Genomic DNA, 19,538 nt, shown 5'->3' on the forward strand with positions numbered 1-19,538 from the left:
GTGGACATCCTCTCCTAAAAGTCAGCAGTGCCACCTCATTGTCTCCTTGTCTCCTTTTTCGTTGTCTTTTGCTCCCTTTTAATGCCAAAACCTGGAATCACAATGCATTAGTCACGTAGATAGAGTGCCTACCCTTCTTCCTACAAAAAACATGAATAAACTAAGAAAAGCATGCATAAGCAGTAAAAAATGAATGGTTTGAGCAAGTAGAATAGGCCAAAATGAGCCCAAATTGTACCAAAATTGGGGCTCATCATCACCCCCCAGCTGAACCATTTGCTCATCCTTGAGAAACCTTGCTCCTGCTCCTTGTCCTTGGCCGAGGACTCGGGACCGGAATAGGCTCTTTCTTTTCTGCTTTTGATGGCCCTGCCTTCTCTGCCCCTGGTGGTGACGAGGGTGATGCTTCCTTCCCTTTTTCTATTTCCTTGAGTCGGGCTTCGAAAGGCGACTGGCCTATCTTTCGTGTCCAGGAAGTTATTTTTGGGCTCCCCTTTTCGGGGGTAGCTGATGTTTTAGAGGGGGTCCTTGCACTGGGTGAAGTAGGGACATCCCCTGAAGTGGTTTGGCTGCTGGGTGGAGGCTGTGGCTTGCCCGCGGTCATCCTCTTGCTTCTCCTGGCTTCAGGTGGTAGAGGGGTCTCCCTCTCCCTTTTCTCTTTCGGTTTTGGAGGTGTGCTGAGGGCAGCCAGTGCCACTGCTGCCTCCTCTTCGAGAATGCCAGCCTTCTCTTTCTTGCGTTTTGCTCTCTCGGAGCTCCTTGTAGAGGGCCCCTCCTTTTTAGATTTCGGGCTTCCTGTGGAAGACCCTGCTTTGCCCGCTTCTGGGCCTCCTGTAGAAGATTCTTTCTTTGTCTTCGAACTCTCTATAGGAGGCTGTTTCTCAATGACCTTCGGGCCTCTTGTAGAAGCCCCTCTTTCCAATCTCGGGCTTCTTGTAGAAGCCCCTGTCTCGGTCTTCGGGCTTCTTGTAGAAGCCTGTGGTTGCACTTTCGGGCTTCCTGTAGAAGCCTTTGTCTCCGTTTTTGGGCCTCCTGTAGAAGCCTGTTCTCCAACGATTTTCGGGCTTCCTGTAGAAGCCTTGGTCGTTGCTCTTGGGCTTCCTGTAGAAGCCTGCTCCTTACTGATCTTCGGGCTTCCTGTAGAAGCCTTTGTCTTTGTTTTCGGGCTTCCTGTAGAAGCCTGTGTTTGTGTTTTCGGGCTTCCTGTAGAAGCCTGTGTTTGTGTTTTCGGGCTTCCTGTAGAAGCCAGTTTTTGCATTCCTGCAGATGCAACTCTCACCACCTTTTCTTGCTTGGCTGCATGGATTTTGCTTTTGGCTTTGACTGCAGGAGCTGACGAGGTGCTTGGGCTGGCAGGGACCACCTCAGTTTTGACTGCCCTGCTTTTCAACCTCTTTTCCCTTGCTGACAGGATGGGGGTGTCCTCTTTTGCTCTGTCATCCTTTCCCTCCTCCTTCTCCTTTCGTTCTTTCTTCTGTGTTGGAGTCGGGACCTTTTGGCTTTTCCCTTTCTTACTCTCGGCTATTGGCTCTTCTTCTTCACCGCTAGAGGATTCTGTTTCTTCAAGCAACATTTTTATGTTCCCTTCTCTTGTTAAATTCCTAAATGATTCCCATGCGAGGGGGACTTTATATGAGTGGAGAGCATCCTCCACAAGAAGCTTGACTAGCCCATGGTGGGCTACCTGATCCGGAATTCCGTCCTTGAGCTTTGTGGAGCACTCCATCAAGGACTGCAGTAAAAAGTAAGGAATGCTCAGCCTCTGCGCTGCAGGGAGGTCAATCTGGTGTCTTAGTTCATTGAGCAGCCTGAAGTGATATGCATATACGATGCTGTAACGACCCTCACAGGTGATATATTTCATAATTTGCAAACTGACTTCGTTCCATGGTGGCAACAGGCTTGTCCTTTTCACCCCATTTTTGTCCTCTGTGAATGATTCTTCAGGTGGGAAGAACTCCTTCTTTGCTTGCTGGCTCTGCTTCCGCTCTTCTTTATCCCACGGCAGACCCATCGGTAGTTCTGTGATTCGACTTATGTGTTCTGGGGTGAGTTTGAGGCTTAGACCTCTGAAGGTTACTGTGGCCAGTGTCTGGGACTTAGGCTGCAGAGCATGCAAGAATTCCTCGGCTACTTCATCATCGTAGCCCTATAGTTTATCACAAAAAGGCATCCATTATGCTCTAGTGAAGAGCTCAACCACTGCCGGGTTTCTCCTTAATGTATTTGAATCAGTGGGCTCTCGCCTGATAAACCCACCAGACATGATGAACACAGTGGTTTTGACCAAAGGCGGTAGATACAAAGGAAATTCGGTCTTATAGACAGAGCATGCAATGAATTCACAGACCACAGTCTAATTATACTGCTATCCTGTAGAAGCGATAATATAGGCACGACAATCCAATATTTTTTTATGACCAGACTGTGAATAATGACCTTGCCACCTTTGAAAGCCAATTGCGGAAGGAGTTTCAGGGTTACCTCTTTTCTGCCACCTTTTCTTACGTGAAGACTTCACCTTCCTGTAGAGCTGCGTTCCTGTAGAAACTGCTTCCTGTAGGACTGCGTTCCTGTAGAAACTGTTCCTGTAGGAGCAGTGCGCAGGCTTCGGGGAGAACGGTAGTTGGACTGCGGTTGAGGTGCGCTTCACTGGTGTTCAGTCGGCCGAAAGCTTGGCGTATCAACATGCAGAGGTATTCAGAAGAGTTACTCAAGTTTTGAAGTGGAGGTGGATGGATATACGTGCACAATCTAGCCGATTAGATTTTGAATCGGCGCAGCTCGTGGCGCGGAGGGTGAGCTGTCCCCGCCGGACCGTTGGGTGACGTCACCCATCATCCGCCTGCACATTCACTTGCTGCCGCATTCATTCCCACAGATCTGTCGCCGCCCTTTTCGGTTAAACTCATTTCTCGGTTGACAGGACTGATCTTCACGTGCGTGCTGCGTGTTCCCTTTGTCGTGGCTGCCACCCATCATCTGACTATCCCTTCACTAGCCAACGTGGCCAGTCAACTGGCCTTACGGCCGCTCAACCATTCATTTCTACGCCATGCAAACAAATCAAAGTGATACTCATGCGATTTGATGGAAGGAAGGATTAGAACACTTACCTGCGCGCGTCTGCACATGATTTCCAGTTTTTGGACGACGGATCTACCTGCTGCATGTGGCTTACACAGTCCCGGAGGCTCGTGGTTACAGGATGCTGGCGCTGTAGTGGATGCTCTGGTTGCATGCGCCCGTGTGTTGTTTGCAGATGGCTGGGCGATGAATGGTATCCACTCCTGCAGGTTTGACTGCTACAGGATTCCCGCGGGGTGCCTTGTAACAGTCTCACCTCCTTGGGTGCATGCTACTTGACAATGGAGATGACCTGCTAATCGCGCTCCCGAAGCTTCTGATGCTCGACATGGACGTGGTATGAGCTCTCGGTGTTCATTTTTCTCTGACAACTGATTTTTCCACGAGAACTCATTGATCTGGTTTGCTGGTGCAGGGATCTTGGTTGCATGGCGACGAGGATGGTGGAGCAAGGTATCAGCGTCGTGCATGGGCCCAAAAGAGGCTTGCATGCGTCCACACCAACCCGTAGTCATCAGATCTGCTCATGAAACGCATTCTGGCTCGTTCTGAGCTTCTACAGGAAGTTTCCTGTAGAAGTACAGAGCTTCCTGTAGACAGGCAGCTCTTCCTGTAGAAATTTGCACCTTCCTGTAGAAAATCGCACCTTCCTGTAGAAAATCTGTGTCTTCCTGTAGGAGACTCAGTTTATAATAAAAGTGCACATACCTTGAAGAACATAGGCATTCTTGGAGGAGGTGCTGGTGAGGTGTCCTGGCTGCATGATAAGGACTTCTGGCTTTGAGTTGAGAGGCTTCCTCTCCTCCATAGAACACCTGCAATCTGCATGCAAATTTCACATAATGACTTATTGATCTTGTTTTTTTTCTTTTTGTTTTTTTCTTCTTTTTTTTTGAAAGATAGCAGGGGCGCCTCAATGAGGTTTTCACCCCTACCACCTGCCTTAAGCGCCTCAGAGAGGTTTTCACTCAAGGATCTTTATCTCTTTTTTTTTTTTTTTTTTTTTTGAAAGATAGCAGGGGCGCCTCAATGAGGTTTTCACCCCTACCACCTGCCTTGGGCGCCTCAGAGAGGTTTTCACCCAAGGATCTTTATTATTATTATTATTTTTATTTTTTTTTTAGATGCTTCAGGGTGTGCCCAAAGCAGGGGCAGGACCCTTCTCTATGACCAATACTGCCTTCTCCATTGTTTTGATGAACTCTTGTCTTGAGGGAGGCTTCCTGTAGATCTTCAATCGATGCCCATTGACAAGCATGGGAATGGCTTCCTCATCAATGGTTCGAATGAGGACAGATCCATTGTCATGACACTTTTCCACTGAATATGGTCCTAGCCATCTGGTTCTCAACTTCCCCTTGAAATCTTTGTATCTGGAATCATACAACAAAGCCCAATCTCCCGGCTGAAATTGCTTGTCATGGAGATGTTGGTCATGCCACACCTTCCTCTGAAGTTGAACCACTTCTGAGTGAAGGAGGGCCTGCATGCGGTGCTCATCCAGTCCATTCAGCTGCAATAACCTTTCTTGCTGTGCATGGCTGAGATCTAGGTCCAGCTGAGCTGCCATCCTCAAAGTGTTATACTCAAACTCAATGGACAGCAAAGCTTTCTTCCCATAGACCAGCTCATAAGGTGTGAAGCCGGTGGTGGTCTTCCAAGTGGTGTTGTAAGCCCATGTGGCTTCAACCAGGCGATCTGCCCAGTCCTTTCTGCTGCTGCTCACCACTTTAGTCAAGATCCCTTCTAATGCTCTATTGGTGACTTCCACCTGCCCATTTGCTTGAGGATGATAGGGGGTGGAAGTCCTATGCTTGATCTTGTGATGAGCTAGTAGATCTTCAACCAAGTTGGATGTGAACTGGCTCCCTTGATCGGTCACCAGCTCTCTTGGGTAGCCAAACTTGTAGAAGATGTTCTCTCTTAAGAACTCGACCACCTTCTCTTCTGTTGCTGCTTTGATTGCTTTAGTCTCTGCCCACTTTGTCAAGTAGTCAGTACACACAATGATGTAGGATCTTTGCCTCGAAGAGGGATTGATTGGACCCACAAAGTCCATGCCCCACTTCTCAAATGGCTCAAGAGTCACTTGAGGTTGGAGAGGCATCTCATCCCTTTGGGTCGGTTTCCCCATTCTTTGGCATTGGTCACACTGGCTGACATATCTTCTGACATCTTGATGAAGTGTGGGCCAATAGTAGCCTGCCTGCAGGATCTTGAAGGCAGTTCTCTTTGCTGCAAAATGTCCTCCACAAGGCCCATCATGACAGGTGAGGAGGATGTCAAAGACTTCCTCCTCCCTTACACAACGCCTTAAGATCTGATCGGGGCCAAGCTTGAACAGATTGCCCCCAATCCATGTAAATGAGGCACTCTTTCTGATGATTTTGCTCTTCTCTTTTGAAGAGAGGTGCGGAGGGAACTGAGCTGAAACAAGGTAGTTTGCTATATCAGCAAACCATGGAGAGAGTACTGAGATAGCAAACAGATGCTCATCAGGCATCTGGTCATCCACCGTCCCATCTTCATCTGCAGACAAATCCAATCTAGACAAGAAGTCAGCAACAACATTTTCTCTCCCTGGTTTATCAACAATGGTTAGATCAAACTGCTGCAATAAAAGTAACCATCTAATAATACGAGCATTCACATCTGGTTTATTCATCAAATATCTAATAGCAGCATGGTCAGTATGTACAAAAGTCTGGTAACCAGTAATATAATGTCGGAACTTGTTCAGTGCATGGACCACAGCTAAGAATTCCTTCTCGGTTACAGTGTAATTCAGCTCTGCTTTGGACAAGTTTTTGCTAACGAAGTAAATGGCATATGGAAGTTTTTGCTCAACTTGTCCTAAGGCTGCACCTATGGCTTTGTTCGAGGCATCAGTGTGGATGTGGAAAGGTAGGGCCCAGTTTGGACCTCTCAAGATTGGAGCTGACACTAACTTGTCTTTTAATTCATTCAAACTCTTCTGACAATCGTCAGTCCAATTAAACTCCACATCTTTTGCCAACAGACCAAACAATGGTGAGGCTAACTTGCTGAAGTCCTTAATGAATCTCCGGTAGTATCCTGCTAATCCCAAGAAACTCCGGACATCCCTTACTTTTTGAGGAGGTGGAACCCTCTTGATGAGAGCAATTTTGTTAGGATCCACCTGCAATCCTTGGGAAGAAATGGTATGGCCTAGCACGGTCCCTTCAGTCATTAGGAATTCACATTTTTCAGGGCTAAGGGACAAGTTCATCTCGATGCACTTGGTTAGGACCTTTCCCAAGTTGGACAATGCTTCCTGGAAGTTGGCCCCATAAGGAGTAAAGTCATCCATGTATATTTCCACTGCATCATGGACCAACTCCGAGAAGATGCTCAAGACAGCTCTCTGAAAAGTAGCAGGAGCATTGCATAGCCCAAAGGGAAGGACTCGGTAGGCAAAGGTACCCCAAGGACAAGTGAAGGTGGTCTTATCTTGGTCTTCCGGGCTGATTTGGATTTGATTGTACCCGCTAAACCCATCCAGGAAAGAGAAGAACTTCTTTCCTGCCAGTCCATCCAACACTTGATCTATGAAAGGTAGAGGGAAATGGTCTTTCTTGGTAGCTTTGTTCAGCTCACGGTAATCTACACAGATCCTCCACTTCCCATTCTTCTTGGGAACCAACACTAGAGGGGACACCCATTCACTATCTGAGATGGGGTAGATGAATCCGGCATCCAACAGTTTTTGCAACTCTTCCTTGACAATGTCCTTAAGGGCTGGATTCATTCTCCTCTGGGGTTGCCTAACTGGTTTACAATCCTCTTTGATGTATATATGATGGGTACAGACCGAGGGATGGACTCCTTTCATCTCCTTATAGCTCCAAGCAAAAGCATCTAAGTGGCTGGCCAATAGGCTACACAACTCCTTCTCCTGGGAAGGAGATAGGGAGGAGCTGATCTTTAATGCTCTCTCAGGGCCGAACTCCACACTTTTGACTCTGGGAGTGACAGGGCTGGTTGTACAAAGGTCCACTAAGGTGCTAGCTTGGGCATCCTCCACCAACTTCTCTAAAGATAGTGCACTGGAAGGTGGATTCTGGATCAGGGTCTCAATCAAATCATCCTCGGTAGGAGGGTCTCTTCTAGTGGTATCTAGGGTGCACAGAGGTGCAGAGTACACCTCGTCTTCCTCTCCTTCCTCCAACCAGAGTGGTAAATCATGCTCTAAAGAAGGTTGGGCAGGAGGGTATAGGACTAGCTGCTTGGACATGGGACCATTTTTGATGGTCATGTTTCCTGCCCGACAACTTATGTAAGCATCTGCAGTAGCTAACCAAGGCCTTCCCAAGATGAGAGGATATCCAGTAAGCTTGGCCTTTGGTTGCAGAACCAGGAAGTCTGCAGGGTATTCCCAAGAATCAATAGAGACCAAGACATCCTCCACAATCCCTTCGGGAGTCACGGTGGAGCGATCTGCTAATTGCAGTACTGTCGAGGTCTTCCTCAAGGAACCCTGAAGATTGAGTTTAAGCATGGTATCCCTGGTCATCACATTGATGGCCGCCCCCAGATCAATCAAGGTGTGGGGGATAATGGTGCCATTGATGTGAACATCTACTACAGGACTTCCAGGATCTAGGTACTTTGGGCAGATGACTTGTCCTAGCATAAGGTCAGACAGCTGTCCTATGACATTGATAGTTGAGGCATCTTTCTTCCGTCTGCCTGGGTGTTTGAAACACTTCTCCTTAACCAGCTTGTTATATATTGGCACATCCTTGATGGCTTGGAGAAGTGGGATTTTTACACACAACTGCTTGAGCTCACCCAAAAGCTCATCTTCTTCTGGGTTAGGTTGTGTGGTGGCTGTTAGTCTCTCAGGAAAGGGTGGAATAGGCTTTGGTTCACTCTCCTGATGGTTTTCCTCATCCTCTGGGGGAGGAGGTTGGCGATCTGGAAGAGTCTTTCCAGATCTAAGATTGATCTCCTGGATCTCCACAGCATAGGTAGGGCATGAGGTCTCCCCAGTATATACCTGCTGAGCCTGTCTATTGTTGGGGTTCGGGTTCGGTTGAGCAGGCATCTGAGGTTGCCTTGGAGGAGCAGGAGGTAAAGGCTGAGGTTGAACTGGTGGTGGAGGCAAAATGGCAGGAGGAGTGTTGTATTGGGGCCTCCACCCCGACTGAGGAGCACTCCATTGAGGCTGCGACTGGGTATGTGAGTGATATGGATGAGAAGTAGGTTGAGTAGGGTACTGAGGTGGATAAGACCATGGAGGAGGCATGGACCAAGAAGGATGAGCAGGGGGACCCCAGGAAGGCATGGGAGTCGAGTGGTTGGGGTTGTAATAAGCTTGAGATGCCCCTTGCATCCCCTGCTGATAAGGTCTAGATCCTTGAGGCCTCCTTTGGTTGATGAAGTAGAGAGGTTCAGTGGGGGCTTCGGTTCCTTGGTACATGGCTTTAAACCCAGGTAAGGTTGGACACTGATTTGTTGGGTGGTCCTCCTCACAAACGAAACACACTTCAACCGAATGCAATGGACATTCGTTCTTAGGGTGTCTTCTGGTGCACCTAGGACAGAAGACAGCCAAGGCTCTCTCAGCTTCTTCTTTCTTCTGCTGGATCCTGAATGTGTCCAGCTGCATGGCAATGGTCTGTCTCACCTCACTCTTAAGATCTTCTAATTGGTTTGTAAACTCATGTTTGGAGAAAGGGACACCAGTGGAGAGGAGATTTCCTCTACCTCGTTTTCTAGCTGCCCTGGAATGATTTCGAAACACAGTCTTGATGTCCTCATAAGGCAGTTGGTAAATGTCCCCCCCAGCTAACATGTGAAGGGTGTCTAAGAGATCTTCAGGGACTCCTCGGAGTAGAACCAACTTGAGGGATTCAGGGTCAAGTGTGCACCTGGCCCGTTTATAGCTAAGTTGGAACCTCTCCTCATAATCCTCTAAAGACTCATCATTCCCCATGGTCATTCGAAAGATCTCTCCCTTGGTTTCCTTGGACCTACAATAATCCCTATACTTGGTATTGAAGGCTTGCTGCATCTGAGCCCAAGTAGCGATGCTATTCCCAGGTAATCCCATGAACCAGCGTAGTGCTGCATCCTTAAGAGTGGAAGGGAAAAGCTTCAGCTTTTGCTCATCTTCAGTATAGTCATAGGTTCTACAAAGGACAGCAAACTCAAACAAGAAGGTATCAGGATCCTCAGTGGTCAGTCCATGGAAGTGAGGCAAGGCGGAGGGGCTAATGTTTTTCATTTTCATATCTCCATTGGTCTCTCGGATGGGGAAAGCTCCTTCTATTCTCTCATCTTCTCTCCTATTATCAGCCATGGCTTCAGATGGAGTGGTTTCTAACTCTTCTTCTTCTATAGGGTCTTGGTATATCTCAGGATGTTCACCTATAGGTTCCTCTGGGTCACTGTCACCAAAGAAGAGAGAAGGGTGACTCAGTGATGTGGTGGGGGTGTTTGGTAGGAATTTGCCTGATCTATCTCGGTTCCTACGAGGCATGAAATGGAAAGGACTTTTCTTTTTTGAGTGCTTTTGCTTTTTCTTTGGTACCTGCAAAACTGAAACAAAGTGATCTACAACTAACTATATTGCTCAAATGAAATTGCAGAATTGGAAAGCTAATCTAGGAAAGCAAGAAATGTTAGTCTAGGAAAGCAAGAAATATTAATCTAGGAAAGCAGGAAATGCTAATCTATGAAAGCAGGAAATGCTAATCTAGGAAAGCAGGAAATGCTAAGCTACTTTTGCAGAATGGAAATGAAATAAACTACTGAGCAGAAGTAAGAGTACGAAAGTAGAAGAAAAGCAACAATTACTAATACTCTGACGCTTCCCCGGCAACGGCGCCAAAAAGATGGTGAGCTCCAGTATTGTAGCAATAATGCTACAACTCCTGGGGCTTCCTGTCTCTCATTTTATCAACCCGGTAGTTCGTACAAACTTGGAAGCGACGGTGCTATATGCACAAGTACTAGCTCTTGTCGCAGCTGTCACTTGGTCAGCTGGCACAAGTCCGCTAGGGCTCAAGCCAACTTCTATAGGCTCTCAGAAGAAGCTTGCTAATTGATGGACGAAAGCTATTCTCAAAGGAAAACTACTCTACTTGACAAAATGGACTGAAAGCAAATCAAAGCATGTAAACCTAGGAAACCCTAATTTAACTAGTCTAACCTCTACAATGCAAGAAATGTGAATGAAACTTCTACCAATGCTGCTGTTACCTCTAATAAGTGCAAATGCATGGATCTAAACTACTTGCATCATGAAAGATATGTTTTTGTATTTTTCCTTTAAGTGTGTGGAATGATTGTGATCTTGTGCTAACTAGGGTTTGGTTGTGCAGATGGGATGGAGAAGGAAGGAAAGCGTGGGACAGGTTGGGGAGGCTAGGAGAGGTCCCTAGGGATCCTTAGCATCCATCCACAGAGGTTCCTCACATTCAGAAGCTCGGCAACCGAGTGAGTGGCCTCCTACAGGAAGTCTGCAGGGGATCCTACAGGATACTCTGGTTTCTACAGGATGTCTACAAACGGCTACAGGATGACCTACCGTGAGTGTTTGGCGTGATGGAGGAGTGATGAAATGGTAGGGGGAGATGTGTAAGGTAGGAATGAGGCTGGTGATGGCTGTAGAAGTGAAGGAATAGGATGGGGAGTGAGTGTAGGGAGTGGGTTGGAAGATAGAGGGCTATGTCAATGAAAAGGGCTAGAGAATGGAAGTACGAGAGGAGTGAAAGACTTTGGGAGATAACAGAGCGGAGCAGAGGTCAAAGATGTGTTTGCATGCGTGATCAAGATGGAGGACGAAGTAATGGAACGAGAGAAAGCAGTGTAAATGGAACAAATGCTTGTGACTATCACCAAACCGAAAATGCATTAACTTAGACTACCTGTGCTTATAAATTCAATGAACATCAATCTAAACGCGAAGGAGAATGTGCATGAAGCTGTGGTAAAGGAGTGTGGTGCAGGTGTGAATCATGTGGAAGCATCTAACATAACGTGATTGTGTTTGCAGCGATCATGGAATAAAGAAATGCGTATTTTTGGTGGTTAGTCATGGACTGCACTCCAATCCCAAATGAGATGGCAGTGAGCCTTAACAACCTTTTTGTTGGAGCTCCAATCGATTATACCTATCCTCTGCTACACTACGCAAGTGGAAACAAATTCACCATAAGCAACTCCTATCTAACTCATGAAAAAGACCAACTTAACAACCTGTAATTCGAATTGCATGTGCAAATGAAAAGCTCAAAGTGCTGAAATGAAATGGAAACAACACTACAGCAGAGGGGACCTATGGTTCTCAGGTTGGGCCCTAACCTGAGAGCTATAGTCTCCTTAAGAAAACTCAGAACTAGATCAGAATCTGCCTTCTTTATTCATAATTTGATATCATGCCAAATTGGCTTACAAAAAGGAACAAAAACTGAGCTGTGCTCGAAAATTACAATAGCAATACGAGAGTTTCAACAACCTATCCAAGGCTAAGGCCTCTACACTTATACAAAAACGATGATCCAACAAGTTTCCTTGATTTTAGGAGCTCGGCTGTCCAAATAGAGTTTAACTGCTGATCCTGTAGGACGGTCATAACTGCTGTTCCTGTAGAGCAGTTTATAACTGCTGTTCCTGTAGAACAGCTGGCTGCTTCTAAGCTCGGAGGGGAGATGGATTGGAGCTCGGAGTTCTTGGTGGGAATCACGAGGAATGTCGCCAAGACCGTGGACATCCTCTCCTAAAAGTCAACAGTGCCACCTCATTGTCTCCTTGTCTCCTTTTTCGTTGTCTTTTGCTCCCTTTTAATGCCAAAACCTGGAATCACAATGCATTAGTCACGTAGATAGAGTGCCTACCCTTCTTCCTACAAACAACATGAATAAACTAAGAAATGCATGCATAAGCAGTAAAAAATGAATGGTTTGAGCAAGTAGAATAGGCCAAAATGAGCCCAAATTGTACCAAAATTGGGGCTCATCATATATATAGGAGTCTAAGGGGTTATAACATAATTAGAGCCGACATAACAATAATAATGTAAGGGCACAATAATAACAGTAGTGGGCTTTTATGGGGCACAATAGTAACAATATGGGCACTACATGGGTACATCAATATAATAAGTGGGTTATACTAATAACAATAAGGGGTTACACTAGTAGTATAGGGGCCTAACATGCTCCTTTCCTTCAAAAAGTGTTGTCCTCAACGCTTGAGTAGTTCTTGATGCTTCTGTATAAAATTCTTGTCCTCCCATGTGGAATATTCAGCGGGTAAGTTATTCCACTTGATGAGATACTCTGAAATTGATCGATTTCGTAGCTGTCGGGTTCTTGTTTCTGTGACTGCTCCAGGTTCCAATATGATTTTTCCTTCCTCTTCAATTTCTAGCAATATTGCTTGAATTGGGATCTTTTGCAACTTTTGAATAAGTGGCCATACTTCTTCGTCCTTCTTCCATTCATCCCTTGCTTCGTTTATCCAATTTGGTTGGATAATATAAATAGCACAAAACAATGCTTCCACATCCTCATCCTTGAAGAGTCTTCCCATTCGGTAAGGTCGCCATTTTTTAAGTGCATGTAGTATTGCCAACATTTCCTTCTCATAAATAGCTTGCTTGAGATGTAGCAGTAAAAATACCCAATCACCTACATCAAAACATTTTTCACTATGATGTTGATCTACCTGTTGTTTCGTTTGATTTTGCACCGAAGTGGTGTTATCCTTTAAAAGTTGGAGAACTTGTTGTTGATGCTCGATGTGATCTTTCTCTACTTGAACCTTTTTCTTCTTGATATGTCCTTCTATCTTTTGAGGAGTGGTAATTTCTTCCAGTCCTTTACAAGATATGGTCGGATTCATTTCTTGATGCTCAATGTGATCTTTCACTTCTTGAACATTTTTCTTCTTGATGTGTCCTTCTATCTTGATAGTTTGAGGAGTGGTTATTTTGTCCATTGAATTACAAGATATGGTTGGATTCATTTCTTCTTTCTTGATGTGATATTTCGCTTCTTGCACCTTTTTCTTCTTGATATGTCCTTCTATCTTAAGAGTTTGAGGAGTGGTAATTCTTGCCAATGCTTTACAAGATATGGTCTGATTCATTTCTTCTTTCTCTGGCGTGGTGTCCTGGCATATATCCTCTTCTTTTGATGTTTCTTGATCATTTTCTTCCTCCTCTTCATATTCTATGTAAAATAATTTCTTCTCAGCACACTTATGACCTTTAGTGCATTTTCTATCACAATTGTAACAAAGCCCTTTTTCTCTTTTTTCTTTCAATTGTTGTGGTGTAACCCTTGTAGGTTGTGGAAGGCTGGGAGAAACAACACTTCCATCTTTATAGTTGTGAGGGGTATGCTTCCTGGTTTCCATAATTTTGCTTTCCATTATGTCACAAAGCCCTTTTACTCTTTCCAATTGTTGTGGTGTTGCTCTAAATAAGGTGTTGCTCTTTGTATCCTCATAATGTGCTATCATTTCCTCCGTGAAAATTGACCATGTAACAAGTTTTTTACGAGAACAAAGCCCTTCATACCATAAAAATTGATCTGGTTCTAAATATGAACATGCAATACATACCTTTTGTAACAGTTGTACACCATGTAGATCAAAATATTTCTCCATCTGAAGTATCCAATTTACCGGATCCTTGCCATCAAACTTCCTCATCTTGATTTTTCTTGATTTTAGGAGCTTGACCTTGAAACAACTGTAACTCTGCACTTTTAGATCTTCAAGTTCTGAAATTGTGAACTATAGTAGCCCTTTGTGTCCTCTTTCCAATGCCACCAGTCTGATCCAAATTGGATTCTCTAAGAAAGCGTTATGCACAAGCTCCCAAGATGACCTGATTATAGACCTTTCCAGAAGAGCAAAATTTTATGAAGTGCCACGTGTCACTGTTTCAACCTTTGGATTTTAAAAATTCATACAAGAAACTACAGTTCGTCCTCTTTATGTACCTTCTTACGAAATTTCAATCCGATCCCTAGAGAGAAAGTTATGATGATTTTCCCCAGGTCACCTGTTTTGAATGTAATTCAGGAGTCTGCAAAAAGACCAACTTCCTCAGATCATATCTCCACAAATATCACGCGAAAGGCTCTGAAATTCGAACCCAAGGTTCAGCGTGATTTCTTCTCAAATGGGTTTTTTTTGCGACTTCTGAAACGCCACAGAAAAAAAGTTATAGCAAAAATTCCACGATGACTTGTTTGGAGCAGCGAAACCCTAGAATCCAAAGCTCTGATACCAAATGTTACGAAACCAGCTCAAGAAAAGATAGATCAACGCCTTAGAATTCAGCCTCTTCGAGGGGAAACCTCCTTTACATTACATAAATGAACAGTTATTGGATGATACAAATCAAAAGACCTCCTTTCTATATATAGGAGTCTAAGGGGTTGTAACATAATCAGAGCCGACATAACAATAATAATGTAAGGGCACAATAATAACAATAGTGGGCTTCTATGGGGCACAATAGTAACAATATGGGCACTACATGGGTACATCAATATAATAAGTGGGTTATACTAATAACAATAAGGGGTTACACTAGTAGTATGGGGGCCTAACAGATGCCCAGATCATATACAGAGTGCGACACTCAACTTGGGTGTCAAATTTGGTCCCAGTAAGAAAGAAGTCCACGGAAATCTGCGTGTGTGTCGATTTCTGAAATATCAATCGCACCTCAGACAATGACAATTACCTAGTGCCGTCCATGGAATAAATATTTCAAATAGTATCAGAGTCAAAAATGTTTTCTTTTCTAGATGGTTATTCAGGATACAACCAAGTTCTAGTTCATAGCCTAACAAAGTTAAGACCACCTTCCACACGAAGTGGGGCCTGTTCGCATTCAGGGGAATGCTGTTTGGGTTAGTCAATGTTGGTGCAACATTTCAGTGTGCAATGGACATCCTTTTCCGTTGGCTGATTGGACGGAGCGTAATCGTCTATCTTGACGACATAACAGTGTTTTCCAAACAAAAGTCAGACCACATACACCAATTAAAGAAAAAATTTGAGTGATGTTGCAAGTACGTGATATCCTTAAATCCCATGAAAAATATCGTCACGGTCTCCAAGAGTAATCTCTTGGGCCACATTATTGCCAAAAGTGGGATTAAGGTAGACCCATACAAGGTCAAAACAATCACACAGATTCCCTTCCCAGTGAATAAGAAGGCCATGTAGTCCTTCTTGGAAAAAATCAACTTCCTCCGCAAGTTCATCTCTAACTACACCCAAATTTTTAAGTCGATATAAGAGGTGGTGAACAAGGATGCAATTTATAAATGGGGTAAAAGGGAAAAGAATGTGTTTTCCCATATTAAACAGGGCATCATAGAAGCACCCTCATTGTACAACCGAGACTTCAATAAATATTTCTTGCTCTACACTTTTGCTTTTGACACTTCTCTCACCGCTGTACGCACCCAAAAGGATGAACTGAACAACGAGCGACATATCTATTTCATGAGCGCAAGTCTGCAAGGACCAGAACTTAACTACCCCACTGTGGACAAATAAGATTATGCGGTATACAAGGTGGTAAAGAACTTTTGACCCTATCTATTGAAGAATCATGCATTATCTTTGTTCCTCACTCAGCGGTCATATCACTACTCCTTCAAAAAGATCTGGGTAAAAGGAGAGTGAACTAGATAACTGGGTTGCAAGAATATGATCTAGATATCAAGCTAGTTCACACAATCAAGGCGCGTCGCCTTTGTTGACTAGTGGCAGAAGAAGTGAACACAAAAGAAGAAGAAAAAGATCTTTCGAGATGGGAGCAAGAAATTGAGATGTACAATGTCGAGTGAGCCTCCCCCACTACTAGCACAAACTCTTGGTATGCTAATGTGCATCAATACCTTGAGCACGACACAGTGCCTTTTCACTTTTCCACATGGAAGAAGAGGGCACTCAGACTCAAAGCATTATCCTATTAGTGGGTGCATGGGGTGATTTTTAGGAAGAATCAAAATGGAGTACTACTTAGGTGTTTTAAAGCACATGATTCAAAAAAGGTATTGTGTGATCTCCATGACAGACCATTGGGGATCACTTTGTGGGAAATGCAATGGGGCATAAGGTTATGTGGGCCAACTTTTACTGGCCTACATTATTCAGATATAATCATGATTATTCCCACAAGTTTCTGGTCTGTCAGAGGTGTGACGATAGAAACAAGAAGTTAGTCGCCCCATTGCAGCCCACTGCAGTGGAAGAACCTTTCCAATAGTGGGGCTTGGATATTATTAGAGAAATATTTCTGCATTCATCAAAGCATAATTGCTACATCCTCACTGCCACAGATTACTTCACTCAATGGACAAAAGAAGTTCCACTCAAACAGGTGAATGATCAGGGAGTCATTAACTTTCTGCAATGGAACATCATTTCTAGGTTCGACATTCCTAATTCACTTGTTTTCAACAATGCAACATACTTTTCATCGCTAAGACTTTACGATTTTGCATTGGAAAATGGTATTGTATTGAAAAATTCATTTAATTATTATCCACGGGGGAATGGTCTTTCCAAATCCATGAATAAGAACCTAGTTTGCATTATCAAAAGGACCATATTCTCTGAGTAGTGAAACTGTCACTCTGTCTTGGTAAATGTCTTATGGGTTGATCGAGTCATGCCTAAGTCTTCCTTGAACACATCCCCTCACTTCCTAGTGTACGGAAAATATGCCATCCTCTCGCCCAACATCAACTTTCCTGCCCTCCAACTTTCACAAGAATCCCAAGGAAAGCCATGTATGTTAGTGCAATGTAGGATGGACACCCTTCGCAAGCTATAGGAAGAAAGGTTGAAAGCAAAAGAAAAAATTTCACTTCACCATAATCGTATCAAGAGGTGGTTCGATAAGAACTCTGCATGGGAAAATAACTTCAGTGTGGGTGAATTAGTCTTGAAGTGAGATAAATCCCACAAGGACAAAGAAAAACACACAAAGTTTCAGTCTTTGTGGATTGGGTCATTCACAGTGCACGAAAGGCTTGGCGAACACACTTATCATCTTCAATCACTTGATGGGAAGATCGACTCTCTCCCTGTCAATGGCCAAGACTTAAAACACTACTTTCAATGATGACTAGGGGTTGTGTCCTACATTATGTACATATTATTTTCTTTCTTTTTTGCTTGAGTTTTGTTGTGTTTTATTCATGTGAAGAAGTGTTGTGCATGAACATGTTATGGCTTCTAGGTATGTGTGTGGCAAAAATCTAAAGAGTCTTGTGACACTTCAACATTTGGCTAACCTTTTGTCCATCTTCCTTGTGCTAGTTATATCTTTTGGCTAATGAAGTTTTGACATAAAATATGATCCATCAGTAAGGAGAGTTTTGGCCTAACCATGAACCCATGTCTATTCCGGAAACCTCATACCTACACTCGGTCTTTACTTTTTGGTGTCTTCATGCTTATCCCACTAGTAGAAGCAAAGAAGGGGAAAAATCTAAATGAGAAAGCCTAAATTAGAGGTATCAATATTCTTCTCCAAAGGAACAACTTCTTTCACTCTTAATAAGTTGGGATCCCTCTTCGGCCCCAAAATAAATAAGTGACGATGAACAGTTCTCTTTAAAATAAATAAATAAAGGCAAAATAAGAGAAATACTTCCTACATAGAGAGGTGAAGCAAAAAATTCTAGCGGGGTATTGTCCAGGCTTGCTAGCAACGGAGAAATGTTTGTGTTCTTGCATGACTCTGTCAAGGTACTGTCCAGGCCTGTTGGCAGTGGAGCAACACCAGAAATGGAAAATTAATCTGTGACAATCTTAAGCTCGTGAGCTACACTACCCTTCTCAAATCAAAACATTGTGATATCGTTGAATCTTATGTTGCGTTCAACAAATAAGGCATAAAGGGGGTCGTGTCCATTCGTGGGGTAAGTGGGAAGACCGAAGTAATATACACAATGAATCAAAACTACCTGAAGAACCGAGGCCCTGCATAGAATAAGTTAACCATGATAGAGAAGTTGGAATTCAATCAGTGTGTCGCCAAGTGTTGTGGTTGTTGCAACACCCTCCAAAATTTTGTCTTACGCTCAATTTCAGAGCCTTCCTTGGTCTTGTACATTGTGTTCGCAAACATTGAAGCTTATTTCATGAACATTCTTGAAGATTTTTGTTATGTTTTGCATGTTGGGTAAATTTTCGTCTTTTGGCATGTTTGGTTGTCGCACAATGTTTACAATCCTATTATGATGATTTCAAAGGTCTATCATTGCATATATGAGGTGCTCTAACTATATAAACATATGTTGCACTCGTTCACAAATTTATGACCACTTTCGCACAAGTGTCATCATGTTCATCCCAAAGTCTATTTTAAGTGTTGCACTTATCATAAAGTTGTCACACAATGGGAAATTATTTGTTCATATGTTCAGATGATCTATGTTTTCATGTTGCTAAAATATTCTAAGTGTGTGATCACAGTCAAAGTTCATCACCAATCTCAGCGATACCACACTAAGAAACTTTCGGAAAAACTTCCCGACCAAGAAAACCTAGCCTCTACAGACCTCTCCTAAGCTTCACACTGTGCAGTCTCAGTGCTCTAATTGTGACTTTTCTACTTGGAACTGTGTAATGCGCAGTTCATATCTCCCAATACTTTTGCACTGTACAGTTTATGTGCCCAAGCCCCAACCTTGACCTCGAATTTTGCAGTCATGTCCCCAACACGGCTTAAACTGTGCACTTCGCATCCTCAAGCCTCAAGATCATCCCCTCTGTCCCTAACCTGCATAATATCCCAACCTCCCTTAACTCCCAGAATTGCGCAATTATCTCTCCCAATGTTCATTCCCTCAACATGTCCCACTGGCTCTGGAAACTACGCAGTATTGTCTCTCAAACCTACCTAAGATGTGCACTGTGCAGTGTAAGAGATCAATATTTTCCCCTAGATACTAGAACCATGCACTGCGTAGTAACTGAATCCCTCTTCCCATCCTGTCACTTGTTTTGGGCTCAGTTGGTGGATCAGAATGCATCATCTTAGACTAGGGGGTTTTCGAATTGATATCGTCTAGTCATGAGTGAATTGCAAGAACAAGTACCCTATCATGCCATGGAAAGATGATGGAGAAGGAGAAGAAGGAGGGAAGCATGCTTAAATACTCTCTTGTCGGTAAACTTACAAGTTGGTCGATCAAGAGAAAGCGAAGGGACACTAGTTTGCGACCATTATCCAACACTGGAGATCATTGAAGATTTTGCATCACCAAGCCATGTGGAGGTAAAGAGAAATCATATTCAATAAGACATACAACACCTAGAAGCAATAGTGACTTGACATTTCCATGTCATCAAACGATCCATGTCAACAGTGTCATGTCATGAGTGGTCATAAGCCACATCACTATTATGGATCATGTATATTGTATTCAAAATGT

This window comes from Pinus tabuliformis, chromosome J (assembly GCF_031772625.1).
Source record: "Pinus tabuliformis cultivar Carrire ecotype Pingquan chromosome J, CPIR1, whole genome shotgun sequence".
NCBI lineage: Eukaryota > Viridiplantae > Streptophyta > Pinopsida > Pinales > Pinaceae > Pinus > Pinus tabuliformis.